This window comes from Mixophyes fleayi, chromosome 10, assembly GCF_038048845.1.
Source record: "Mixophyes fleayi isolate aMixFle1 chromosome 10, aMixFle1.hap1, whole genome shotgun sequence".
In the NCBI taxonomy this organism is placed as follows: domain Eukaryota; kingdom Metazoa; phylum Chordata; class Amphibia; order Anura; family Limnodynastidae; genus Mixophyes; species Mixophyes fleayi.
In genome coordinates this window covers 90,660,088-90,672,816 of record NC_134411.1, presented here as the reverse complement: position 1 = coordinate 90,672,816, position 12,729 = coordinate 90,660,088, and the positions used below count along the sequence as shown (strand labels likewise).

The 12,729-nt window shown below is 41.6% G+C and overlaps 1 protein-coding gene across 3 annotated transcripts in view; it reads right to left on the bottom strand.

The window, feature by feature from the left end:
* Positions 1–12,729, bottom strand: part of ZFHX3 (zinc finger homeobox 3) — a 381,355-nt gene that overhangs the window by 52,728 nt on the left and 315,898 nt on the right. The window lies entirely within an intron of this gene.

The window sequence follows — 12,729 nt, the reverse complement described above, 5'->3', positions numbered from 1 at the left end:
CCCCCCCCAACCTGAAAGCTGACTGCTGGCTTTCTATCCTAAAAGAGGCTTATCAGCCAAATGATCACTGGAGAAGCCATCACTTCAGATAACTGATCCTATTATTCCACTCTAAGCGGCCGTTTTATTTTTTTGCCACCAACTTTTACAAAAATAAATAAATACGAAAATGACTCGAAAAGGTACCAGTGTGAGAAAGAGCCCAAAACCCCCGTCCCTCGCCTCCGTCCTGCTGCGTTTCTCTACCCCCAGGCTGAAGGTAGCCGCAAGCCTGTAATTGGTGAGCGAAGAGATTAGAAATATCGGCAGCTTCTAAGTAAGACTTTAATTTACTGCCGGATCAATAGCTCTGGGGTTCTATTGGCAAACTGTCTACATCTCTATTGACTCACACAATTCCTCTTATCAATTTATCAGAAATCATCAGATATGGCTTAAATTTAATAAATAAAGAGCGTGTAAGCAGCCCTGCACGCGGAGGACAGTGATGAAATGGTCGTTATGGAGGACGATTGGGAAATACATTTTCTACAATGGTACTTGTTTCCCATTTCAGGCTTGCAAATAGGATACATGCAAGCAGCTTTTGTGACTGTGTGCCTTGTTTAAGGCGTAGAAGCATAATTGTAAGTACGGGGAGGGGGGGAGAAGACTAAGCAAAAAAAACAAAAAACAAGAGGCGGCTGGTAAGGATATAGTGATTACATCACGGGAGGGCATATAAATGTCCCCTTCATAAGCAGACAGCTTCTGCCACCCTGGCATCGACGTCCCTGCATCGTACCTACAGGTCTATGTTTAATTGCTGTTTTGCATTTCATTGAGACAAGTATCCAGTACTTACACACTGCCAGACAAAAACAATAACGCTCTAATGAGGAGGTGCGTGCTAATTAGTCCCCACATCTCTCACCACATTATTTGATGCTAGTGGGCTCCCCGCTTACACAGCTTGACATAGTAACAATTGGACCAATAGACCAATTTTAATTTAGAGACTACATGGGTAGTGGATGGGAGGAGGGGGGGGGGGGAGGGGTGATAGGTTCAATGTATGCAGCAAAGGATTCCTACCAGACTGTACAAAATAAATAAATTTAAAAAAATTAAATGACATGACTTCAGCAGTCATCATGAGCACTCTGAGCGGTCTGCAGCAAGCTGCAATGCTCTGTGTGTTCTGACACCTGTCAATCATAGCCGGCATTAACTTCTTCAGCAATCTGTGCTACAGTAGCTCTTCTGTGGGATTGGACCAGACGGGCTAGCCTTGGCTTCTCACACGGATCAATGAGCCTTGGGCGCCCATGACCCTGTCGCCAGTTCTCCTCCCATGAACCACTTTTGGTAGGTACCAACCACTGCATACCGGGAACACCCCACAAGTCCTGCCGTGTAGGAGATGCTCTGACCCAGTCGTCTAGCAAAAAACAATTTGGCCCTTGTCAAAGTCGCTTAGATCCTTACGCTCGCCCATTGCTTCCTGCTTCCAACACAACAACTTCAAGAACTGACTAGACTTCCTGCCTAATGCATCCTACCCCATGACAGGTGACATTGTATCAAGATAATCAATCTTATTCTCTTCACTTGTCAGTAGTTTTAATGTTGCGGCTGACTGGTGTATATACTTCATCTATACAGATATGTCTGCAAGGTCCAATCGCCACCAATGCAAAATAATGTTTAGAGGGACAGGCAAAGGAGCCCTCTAAGTGCCCGTTGTGGTTAGAACATTGCTCTGTCATTATATAGTAGACATAAGCAACAAGTATTTGCCACAACCCTGTCACATACAGGAACTTATAGTTCCACAAGTTGCCTACAGCCTAGTGTACATTAGTAGGTCTAATACACCAGGTAGCAACTTTCTTCTGTCTGCTCCTAAGTTTTCGGGACTAATTTCTTGGCAACAAAGGCTCACGACAGGTTCAAGATTAGTCTGACTGGCTGCTACGTCTGGTCCACACCCTGATCATTATTCAGCTAGAAAGAAGAGCCTCTCCTCGTCAGATGACGACATATCTATGAGTACAAATCACCATTTACCCTTAGTGTGTACAGTCACCTCCGTATATCCCCCCCACCCCACCAAATTCCTACACTAGGAGCTCTACAGATCACTTCTGTTCTGTCTCCAAAGGTGACACAGAGGATCTACCTGGAAACTAATAGAGACAAATCCCCAGAAGCCCACACTGTAGTCTCTGGGGGGGGGGGCACCATTCCAGGGGCGTGAGGTCACTAATCCTCCCCAGGCATCTTACAGACCTCCTTGTTGATGCTGTAGAGGATGTGTGAAAAAAACATTAACCCCACAGGGAAGCTCCAATCCTTTTCACATTCAAACAGATTAATTGATGGAGTTTGATGGCACTGAGGGAGGGAATTGGGGCTGTTTACATTTTAACACCGTCGTAAACAAATCAAAGCAAATACCCTGATTAGCACCAAGTGCTCTGGGGACCGATGTGGGAGAAAATAAAACCCCATCTAGCCTTAGGCCAGCAACCAGCCCCCTGGGACGACAGGTACACGCCAGTTCTAAATATACCGACCACGTGCATGACAGGTACCAGGGCAGAATATTCTGTGCCAGGGACAAATCCTTTAGAGCTGGGACTGTCGTTGGAATTTAGGGACGGTTGGCAGCGATGTACATCTAAACGCTGGCGGATTAAAAGTTAAAAGAAAGACAAAAACAGAAAAGTTGAAAGTGACAGCAGTAATGTATGTGTGGGTTGTGAAAAAAAGCTGCTGTATTCATAATTGTCTGAACAACAACAAAAACCTAACAAATAAACTAAAAATACAAAACGTCAGATGGGACAGAAGAGGGAAAGAGAAAGAGCACAAGATACTCTAGGAGATCAGGAAGCTGGAACATCACTCTGCACAGAAGTCAGGACAAAGAGTCCCCGCGCCCCCCCCCCACAGGATGCTTTCTGGTCACTATGGAGACTGGATGCTCTCCAGCTTTCACTTCATCGTCTGTCAGATCTACATGGGGTCAAACTCCAAAACCAAAAAGGATCAGCATATCGGGCAGACGTACAGGGAGACAAGAGCAGCCCCCCAGACGGTTTAACACAAACATCAGGGGACAAACATACATCGTTATGGTAAAACAGATCATTGAAGAAGCTGCAGGAAACCGGAATTTAAGCTGCAGTCAAATTCGGCAAGTTTGCAACTACTACGTGTGCTGCGGACTTTGCACCAAGTCAGGCCTAAAACCTACTCCAGCCGATCTTGTGCGCTGCACTACAAGCACATAACCAGGGCTGAAAATAGAAAGCAACGACCCCCATATACCCACCGGCGCTGTAACCGGTGCAACGTTCCAAACGCTGCCTGCTCCAATCACCACAAGTAAACGCATTGGGGAAGAAGAGGCAACAACCAAGGAACAACCATATGTCAACACGGACTTACTTTTCTACCGGCCACTGGGTATGAGGTCTTATAGTCCTATTTTATTTTAGTTTTTGGCTGGAATTATCAATATGGGACAAAGGGAGAAAGAAGGCCGCTGCCTTGTTACAGTCCTGGATTAAATCTACATTCTTACTGTAGTGGGATTAACTCAGACATGTCCTGATTTATTGAGAGACAATCAGATAAGAGAATAGTTGCCGGTTGTTAATGTAAATGCCGTTTGCACCCTACAAGGAAGAGGAAGGATAAGAAAAAAAGAAAAAAAAAAAACCTGTGTGCACTTGGGGCGGAGGAAGAACGAGGGGGTAAAAGTGAAGCCCGCAGGGAGGAGAGGGGCTGATGTCATGCAAAGTCAGAACGCATTCAGAAAGCCCCACTCCCCTCGGCCCCTTTGATTGCCTATAATCCTGTTGCTACAAGAAGCAGAACAAAGTTTTATGTTAATAAAAGGAAATTAGAGAAGAATGCAGAAGGACAGGTCTGTGAGGATCTCAGGCTGTACCTTGAGAGCGCTGGGCATCTATAATCAGCTCCAAGATTATGTATTGAACAGATCCCAACACACTATGGGTTCCTCTGAATTTTGGCCTATTGTCACTTCATAATAAAAGGGAGTGGAAGGGGGGGGGGGAATCAAACTACCCCATGGACTGTGGCATGGAGAAAACATTACTAGTGGACACTATTTTTATACATAGGACAATAATTAAACACATCACTGAAGCTTTGATACGATTTTATTCCACAATTCAACTCAAAGAAGAAGAAGAAGAAGAAGATATATTGTTTTCATTAACCGGTTAAAGTAAAGCATTTATCGGAATCAATCTTTGCACAACTAAACTGCCAGTTACACACCGATGCTGTACCAGACAAAGGGGAAGAGAGGATCCATGTGAAGGAGGGAGGGGCACGGTGCCAGGAAAGAGGAGAAATATTTAGAGGACACCCAGATCACTGCCAGATTGGGAGGGGCTGAGGTGGGGGGGGGGGCTGGGATTGTGCCATGATCAGATAAGGGAGTACAGGTCTGGACCAAGCAGCTGGTGTGCAGAATGAACAGCAGCCCTACATACACAGTTATCTCAATAGCAACTTGCTGATCTCTGAATCTAGACTAATGACAGATCATGGAGATACATTCGGGACAGTACAGACATTCCAATGCTGGCACAAGGGAACATTTATAGACAAGATGCACCTAGGGCCCACAATATCGCTACCTCCAGGAGTGAGAGTCACTGTACCCAGAGAACCTTCTTCTATTTGAAGAGTCCATGGGGAGGGAGTGGTTGGCTTGATTTTCGGGACACACAATTAAGAAGCCGTGCATAATTAGCCATCAGATAGATCCTTCATGATGAGGCATTGTAGAATGTGTTGTTGTTTTACAGCCATTAAACGGATTCGATGACAGCCTTGCCGAGCACAGGAGCAGAAGGGCCACCCTGGGAAATAAGGGTAGAAAGGGATCGCTGCGCCCCAAGGGATCATATGCAGAGATTCCAGCAAGGACATGACCAAACTAAACAGCAGATCAAGGCTGCATTTTTTTTTTTAAAAAGATACTTTTGGCTTTCACTCCATTGCAATTTCACATGAACGCGTAAAAGGCAAAAGTGCAGTATTATATACTTCTAATACAAAGGCTAGGAGCGAGTTCTGCAGAAAGATTAGGACAAAAATGTAAAAAAAAAAAAGTTAACTTTTTCCAACAAACCCGTCTTTCTCTACTCCCCCCCCCCCCCCCAACCCCCCAAAAAGTTTTGCACCCACTGTTATTAATACAGACGAGTCAGCATAGAGGTGACAATTGAACTTGTTAGAAAGAAATAAAAAAAAAAAAACCATCATGTAAAATTCTCAATGCTGAAAAGCTCCATCTTCCTGAGAACTGGCTGTTCTCATAATCTACTGTTCTGTAGGTGATGAGCAGCTGACTGAAGACACTACAAGACAGGACAGCCCCTGTTGTGTCACATGACAACTCTTCCATAGAGTGAGGTGATAGGCGTATGGCCTTACCTGGCCTCTTTGGCCAAGATATTAGGCCCATGTGCTATCAACTACAGGACAGGGGCTTTGGTTCAATTTAAAAAAAAATCCATTTATCGCAACCAGTTACCTCCTAATAAGCAACACTTTTCAAACCCTTGAATTGTAGAGTGAGTATCACTATGTAAATCATTGGAAAAATAAAAAAAAAGTTTACAATTAACATTAAACAAAAACATCTTTAGCAGCAAATCCGTTACACCAAACTGCATTGTTCGATCAAAGGTGGCATCTCTAAAACTTAAGCTTGTTTTACCATCTCCGACCTGAGAACCATCCTTTCCGACAGTTTACATGATCTTACATCACATGCAGAAGGCAGTTTGCGGTGTTATCCTTTAACCATTGGCATAAAACACAGATAATAAAAAAAAAAAAAAGGTGTACAGAAGGCTTATAAGGCTGTAGACCCCCCCACCCCCCTTACTGTGGCTGCTCTCAGTTATACGGTGATCCGAGCAGTGGTTAAATGAGACCGCTCTTGCCAGGGAGCTCAGTGAGCAAATCACAGCCAGAAGTCAGACAGTATACTGGAGAAGACCGTGGTCACCATTAAAGTACAATTATCAGTGTTATTGTTCTGCCCAGTTATTAATCCTGGTTCACCGGCAACTGTAAGCCCTAAAAAAGGATCCACCTTGGATATGCCGAGTCAGATATGAACGTGGTAATGTTCTAGGATGTCCTAGTAACCTATATACATACGACAGGGATAAAGTAGAACGTAACGACCAGCAATTCACTAGGCCAAATCAATTGACTGACACTCAGGCTGCCCTCTGAGGCCTGTGGGAGTCACTCACACAACAGGGCGAGTACATTTCAAATACATTAGAGGGAACGTCCTCACAACATTGCAGCCACTACATGTACCCACAGGAAGGCCCCCAGTTTATTATCTCCCAACTTCCATTATGCTATCGTATAAGACGCATCATGAAGGGATCGAAAACGAGTCCACTTCATCATGCATGAAAAGGCGAGCCTGCCCACCAATCATATTCGCCGCAGAATCACGCTGCGCCGTGTAATAAGGGGGTTGGGTCAAGTCAGAACAATCACGCTGGAAATCAAACCCTGTTTTACAGAGCCCTTGAAATAACTATAATATGGGCCATACCATAATTAAGCCAGATCTCTCTTCGCCGTACGTCTCCAGTGATTTGGTCATTGAAAATACAGAACCTGGTTTCTTATTCTTTCCCTCCTCCTCCTCCGATGCAACATCAGAATTACTAGCAAAGAACAAAACATTAAAGCGGTGGCAAAAACGTAGGTAAATCTGAGTGGTCAGTGCGAAGAAACTGTGTCATAAATAGAGGAGAGGCTAATTATGTCACCCATAAAGATAGCAGCTATTAGGTATTCACTGCACCAATTCCGAGGCACCGTATATCTTATTGAAATTACGGTCTGAAGAAAGCTGCCCTGTCTGTATAATCCGATATAGTCCTCTGTGGAGGAAGTAGCCATCACTACAAAACAAAAAAAAAAAACGAGTAGGCTCCGATACAGCTAGATTATCGGAACACTTGGTCATATGCTCGCACCAGGTTTTAAGGAATTACGCACGGAATCCTGTCATGGAGGCGTAAGACAAAAAGCAATGTTTAGGGGTCGGGGTTAATGCAAGGCTGGTGTGGTACAGGTAGGAGTACTTAATTGCAGACAGGTAGAACTATACAGAACTGATAATGTCAAGCTTTCTCTGCATAACAATGCCCGAGTAAATTATTATATATCTATATATCTTGATAAATGCCATTCAGGTCCTGTTGCTGTGGAGACCAACGCACAGCTTTTTTTTAAAAAAAAAAACCTGGATATTCAGAACAGACGAAGGCGGGTTTGGTGGTAGTGAAGTTGGGGGGGGGGGGGGGCAGGGGGTGTTAATAATGAAACGTCACTGGGAAATCGGCCGAGGGTTCAGCAATCCGGGTGCAAAGTATAACCGGCGCCGACACAAACCAAAATCAGCCCCATAAGTCACCCTTGAACTCTACAGTAACGTAGAAGCAAAAATAGAAGCTAAACCTCTCCGTGCAAATACACAACGCGACGTAAAAACACACTGGCATGAAAAATATTGAGAGAATAATAGATGACTTCACGTCTCCAAACTGATTTCAAATCATCAACCACCGGAAAGGAGGATAAAATCGGCACAGGTATAAAATAAGAACGGACAGGACAGGGAAAAAAAAATGACATTGCCAGTACAGACACCAATTTTGATTGCTACCGGAGAGCAATGGAGAAGAGAGATAGGTTGACGAAGATCAGACGGCTTCTGGAAAAGGTGCACACGAAAGCTTAGGTCATTAAAAAAATAAAAAAGTAAATAAAAAAATAAATAAATAAAATAATAATAAAAAAAAAAAAATACACAGTGGGAGAGATTACAGTCTAGAGGAGAACAAAAGAAGAAAAAAAAAAATAGTATTTCGAGCAACGCCATTCTTTCATGTGTTCTATATAGTAAATGAAGGGGGCAAAATTACAGCTCTCTTGGGGAGGGAAATAACCTTTTTATTTTTTGTAAACCCTCCCAGAACCTAGTGGATGCTAACAGGATAGTGTCTTGGCATTCTGCATGTTTTCTTAAGGCCATAATACATGCGACACTACAGAGTTATGCTTAATGAGAACTAAGAGAAAAGGGTACAAAGTGGTGAGAGGAGGGGAGGCATCTGATGTATAATATATTGTCATAAAAATTTAAGTTAATGTACCAAAAAATTGGTACTTACTTCCATCTGAAAACATTTTCCAACTCATCACAAAAGTAGAAATGGACATGATGTAGTTAAATGAGTGCACAAAATAGAATTTCCAGTTACACACAAAAGTAGAATAAAAAAACCACACACATAGGAAATTCTGAAATCCACAGCGTTTGGAGGGAACCGGTCCACTTCTATGTTATGCTGTACTGCTAATAATCTGGCTTTTATTCTCATACAACGAAAGCTCGTATGGATTTCTGAAACCTGGGAGCACATGAATCTCCTGGTCCCCTGCAGTCACACTGAAAAAGCACCTTAGCTCAATTCTCATTGAACAAAAGACCAGCGGCAGAGGGGGCACTAAGAGTTTACCCTAGGGTGTCACAGCAAGCCAAAGTGTCAACACACAGAAGCACTTTCAGCCATTGCTGGTTACTAAAGATCACCAAGAATAAAAGAAAAAAAAAAAAAAAAAAAAGAGAGAAGAAGGTTTGAACCCCTGGCTCCTAAATGCCTTAATCTGGTTCATATCGGGTGTAGGCCACAAATAAAAATAAATAATAATAAAAAAAAAGGAATAATTCAGGTAAGTGAGATAACACAAATAAAAACACCACATAAATGACAAATGAAAGCAAACAGAGCTGGTTTAAAAAAAATAAATAAATCACAGAACAATTTATAAACCCAAATGGATAGAAGGGGAGAGGAGGGGGGTCTACTTTCGCTTCTCTCAGCATGAAACTGTCAGAGTTGGGGATTTGCAAATGATTTGGACATTCATTGCACAATGTTTTCCTTCTCTCCCCCCCCCCCCCCCCCTTTCTTTCCGAAATGAAATAAAGAATTGGAGAAAGTGAGGAGCAGGGAAAGCGGAGGAAGGGGGGGATGCTGTCCGCAAATATGATTTTATTTCTCCTTTACTTAAACACAACACCCAGACACGTATTCCATTCCAACGATACACATTCTTGAAAATGTGTGTAATTCAGATTGCACAAATAGCAAAAAAAAAACAAACAACATTAAAATATGAAAATGACAACTTCAATTGATAAAATCAGTTCAATAATAAAAAAAAAATATATATATATATTTATTTATTTTTTAAATCCAATATGTGAGACAGACTAACAAACATCCATTTTTAGAAAAAAAAGATGATTGAGCCAGATGCATCGACAACTGCAGGTTTTCATGTTCAGATACTTAATATTTATTGGTGTTTAAAATCTAAAAGCCCTGGCTTGTGTTTGACTTAATACAGGGCCAGACAGAGCTCCTAATGAGGCAGCATTACAATCAGCCTGTAATACTGAATTTTTAATGCAGCTTTGGATTCTGTTACATAATAATTTGAAAAAATAAATAAATTTATATATATTGGAAGGGGGGCTAAAAAGGGCACCATCGGGGCATCTACACTTAAAATTATTTAAATCGGTACAGCGTACAGAAAGCGGCGATATCCACGTCTCCTGCGACAGAACTCATCTAGGAGGCAATATGTATGATAATACAGAATGGTAATATCCCCAAAATTCCATGACTCGGCTGGATATCGTTGATGAAAGTCCAATGTGATGTGTTCAAAAAAAAAATATATATATAAAAAAAAATAAAAAAAATAAAGATGTTATAAAAATAAAAATGGTTGTAACATCGCTACTAACTGGATGCAAGGCCTTAACGTTATCGCATCCCCAGATAAATGACTGTAAACTCACTAGTCCATTATTACAAATCAAAGTCGTGCCCTGAGTGTGGGCTATAACACCCAGGTGGTTTGCGCAACAGGGGATTGGTAGTGGCAACATATCAAGCACACACGTATCTAACACTCAATGCAATAACCCCCCCTCCCCCCCCAAACTGTAAATTCATAACAACGACAATGATTTAGTGATTACAAACACGATAACATATTGTTTAACTGCAAAACCGCAGAATCGTGCTCAACTCCCTTCCAACATACAGAAAGACACACGCTTGTAATAAAATATGGTGGCTGGGAATAAAAAAATACAAAAATTAAAAACATAAAAACAAAGCACTACTGCAACCAGCAGCCTATAATTTCCTACCTTACATTCATCACAAAAATGTATCTCAAATGCAATGAATAAAAAAAAAAAAAAATGATATAAAAGAGAGAAAAAAAAAAAAGGGCTGGGCTCACGTTGAATTATCAGGCAGAAAAAGAGCTTAAAATACTTTCCATTTCTTGTACTAACAAATTACAATTTAAATGTCTTTTTTTTTTTCTCCCCCAAGTTATAGCAGCAGGAATAACTGGTCTGATGGACGGGCAACATATTCAAAACTGCTTTGTAATATGATCTACAGACCTAACCTTATTTGCCTGAATTCAATAGGATTTTGCTGGTTTTGTTTTTAAGCTAAGCTGTAGAGCAAATACTTCACAGGCAGGTCGCAATCTGCAACACAAGAGACAGGGGACACGGTGAAAAATGAAGAGGGAGAGAAACTGGAGGGGAGGTAGGGGCCAGAAAGATTAAAAAACCAAAAGCAGCTGGTATTCTTCTCTCTTTTTTTTGTGAATGTCGCCTCTTAGAATACGAGCTGACCCCGTTTTGTCGGCCAGCTATTCTCATTCCAGCATCCCCTGCACCTTCCTTCACAGTTTCGAACTTGATGTGACCCTAAGAAGGCAATCAGGGAGCCCTGGAAAATCGTTCCATATTAAGTAGGGGGTGAAGTAAAAAAAATAATACAAAAAAATTAAAAAAAAGGGGGTATTTTTCAATACTTGTAAACAGGCAGATGGGCCTATCCACAGATACTATACAGGAACCAAAGAAAATGGGAGCCTGAAGCTATTTTCACAGCCTGAATAAAAAATAAAAATATATATACATACGTACACAGGCATTTTACAAACGCACCCCTACAGGAAAAAAATAAAAAATATTCTAATTTAGAAAAAAAAATTCTAAACAAGTCAACAGGATGTACAGTGAATATATGTCATTGTTTAAAAAAAAATAAAAATAAACATGCAACATCTGGATGTGACAATGAAAGACAGAGACACGAGTATTGGAAAATATTTAGTAAAGCACATTGCAATGTTATTATACCAGGATGGTCGAGGGGGTGGGTGGGGAGGAAATTGGTCTTCACTGACCCAACTGAGAGACTGAGGATGTTCAGCATCAATACCTTTCACCTCCGAGATGCAAATCCTCTGAAACTATTCTCTATTTCCAGCTGGTCAATGTAAACAGCAACCTCACAACAAACCATGGTCAACCTCTGACACCAGCGCCATGTAAAAAAAGGTGACCTCGACACAAGGTGGGGAAATAAAGCCAAAAATAGATGACTCTGCAGACGTCAAAGCCCCCACATTGTGTTTTGTTTTTAAAAATATATTTATTTTTTTACTTAAATCTGCTTCTGACTCATACAAGTCAAAATAGGGAAAGGAATTTAGAAAGCAGCTAGTATTTCGAAGAGCAAACCACATACTTTCCCTGTATGAATGTACACTACAATGCAATGTCCCCCAAATATTCAAAACACACAGCAATGCATAGCCACAGCCTGATGTCGGTACAGAGAGAGATTATTAAACAGTGGATATCAATCCCAGCACCCATAGAGGGAGAATGGCCAGTCCAGGCAGCTGAAAAGTACAGGAAATGAAGGGAAAAGGATTTCCTACAAACAGGTATTGATTATGGAAATCATCTCAACATTGTGGTTTTTTTTTCCTCCTTTCCCCAATAGCCAACAACCCATTTTACAACTAACGCACAGACAACAAAAAAAAGTTAGACCCTGACAAAACCCCCCAGAAAGAATCAAAAAATAAATAAAAAAAAATACAAAAGACAGATCTTGCACAACGACAAAGAGAAGCAGGTTTCAGAGAGTGACATCTTAGACTTTCCATCACACGCAGGCTGGTAAACTGATATTGGGGTGACTGCAAATTAACAGAAGACATGCAAAAAAAAATAAAAAAATACTAGTTACCCACTTAGCCTTATACACAGGCAGAAATCCACACTCACTGATTCCCAAATGCAGAATCCTCAGCCATAAAAGTTATTTATAAATGATGCCCCATTGTGTCATTTAGAATTAAAAGAAAAAGGAAAAAAAAAAAAAAAAACATAATTCTTACAGATGATCCAGGGACACAAGTGGCAAAGAATAACCTGGCATCACCTAAATATGCTGGATATAGGATGTGCACACAGATCACAGCAACAATGACAGTAGAGCAAGTACGTATGAAGCACAATCAGAACCCAGGCACTCTGTACACAGTATGACATACCATCTAGGAATAAACCCTCAGTGCACATGTAGCCTGTACATAGGACAGTGGCTGACAATACAGCTCTTGCAGGGAGAGAAGGGATTGTACATGTGCCATGGATGGCACAGTGTCCTCTGCCTTGTACACACTGTTCTCCCGGACACGTCCAGCTCTTCCTGGAATCCGGACACTAAACCAGGTCAGTCCTTAAGTTTTTTG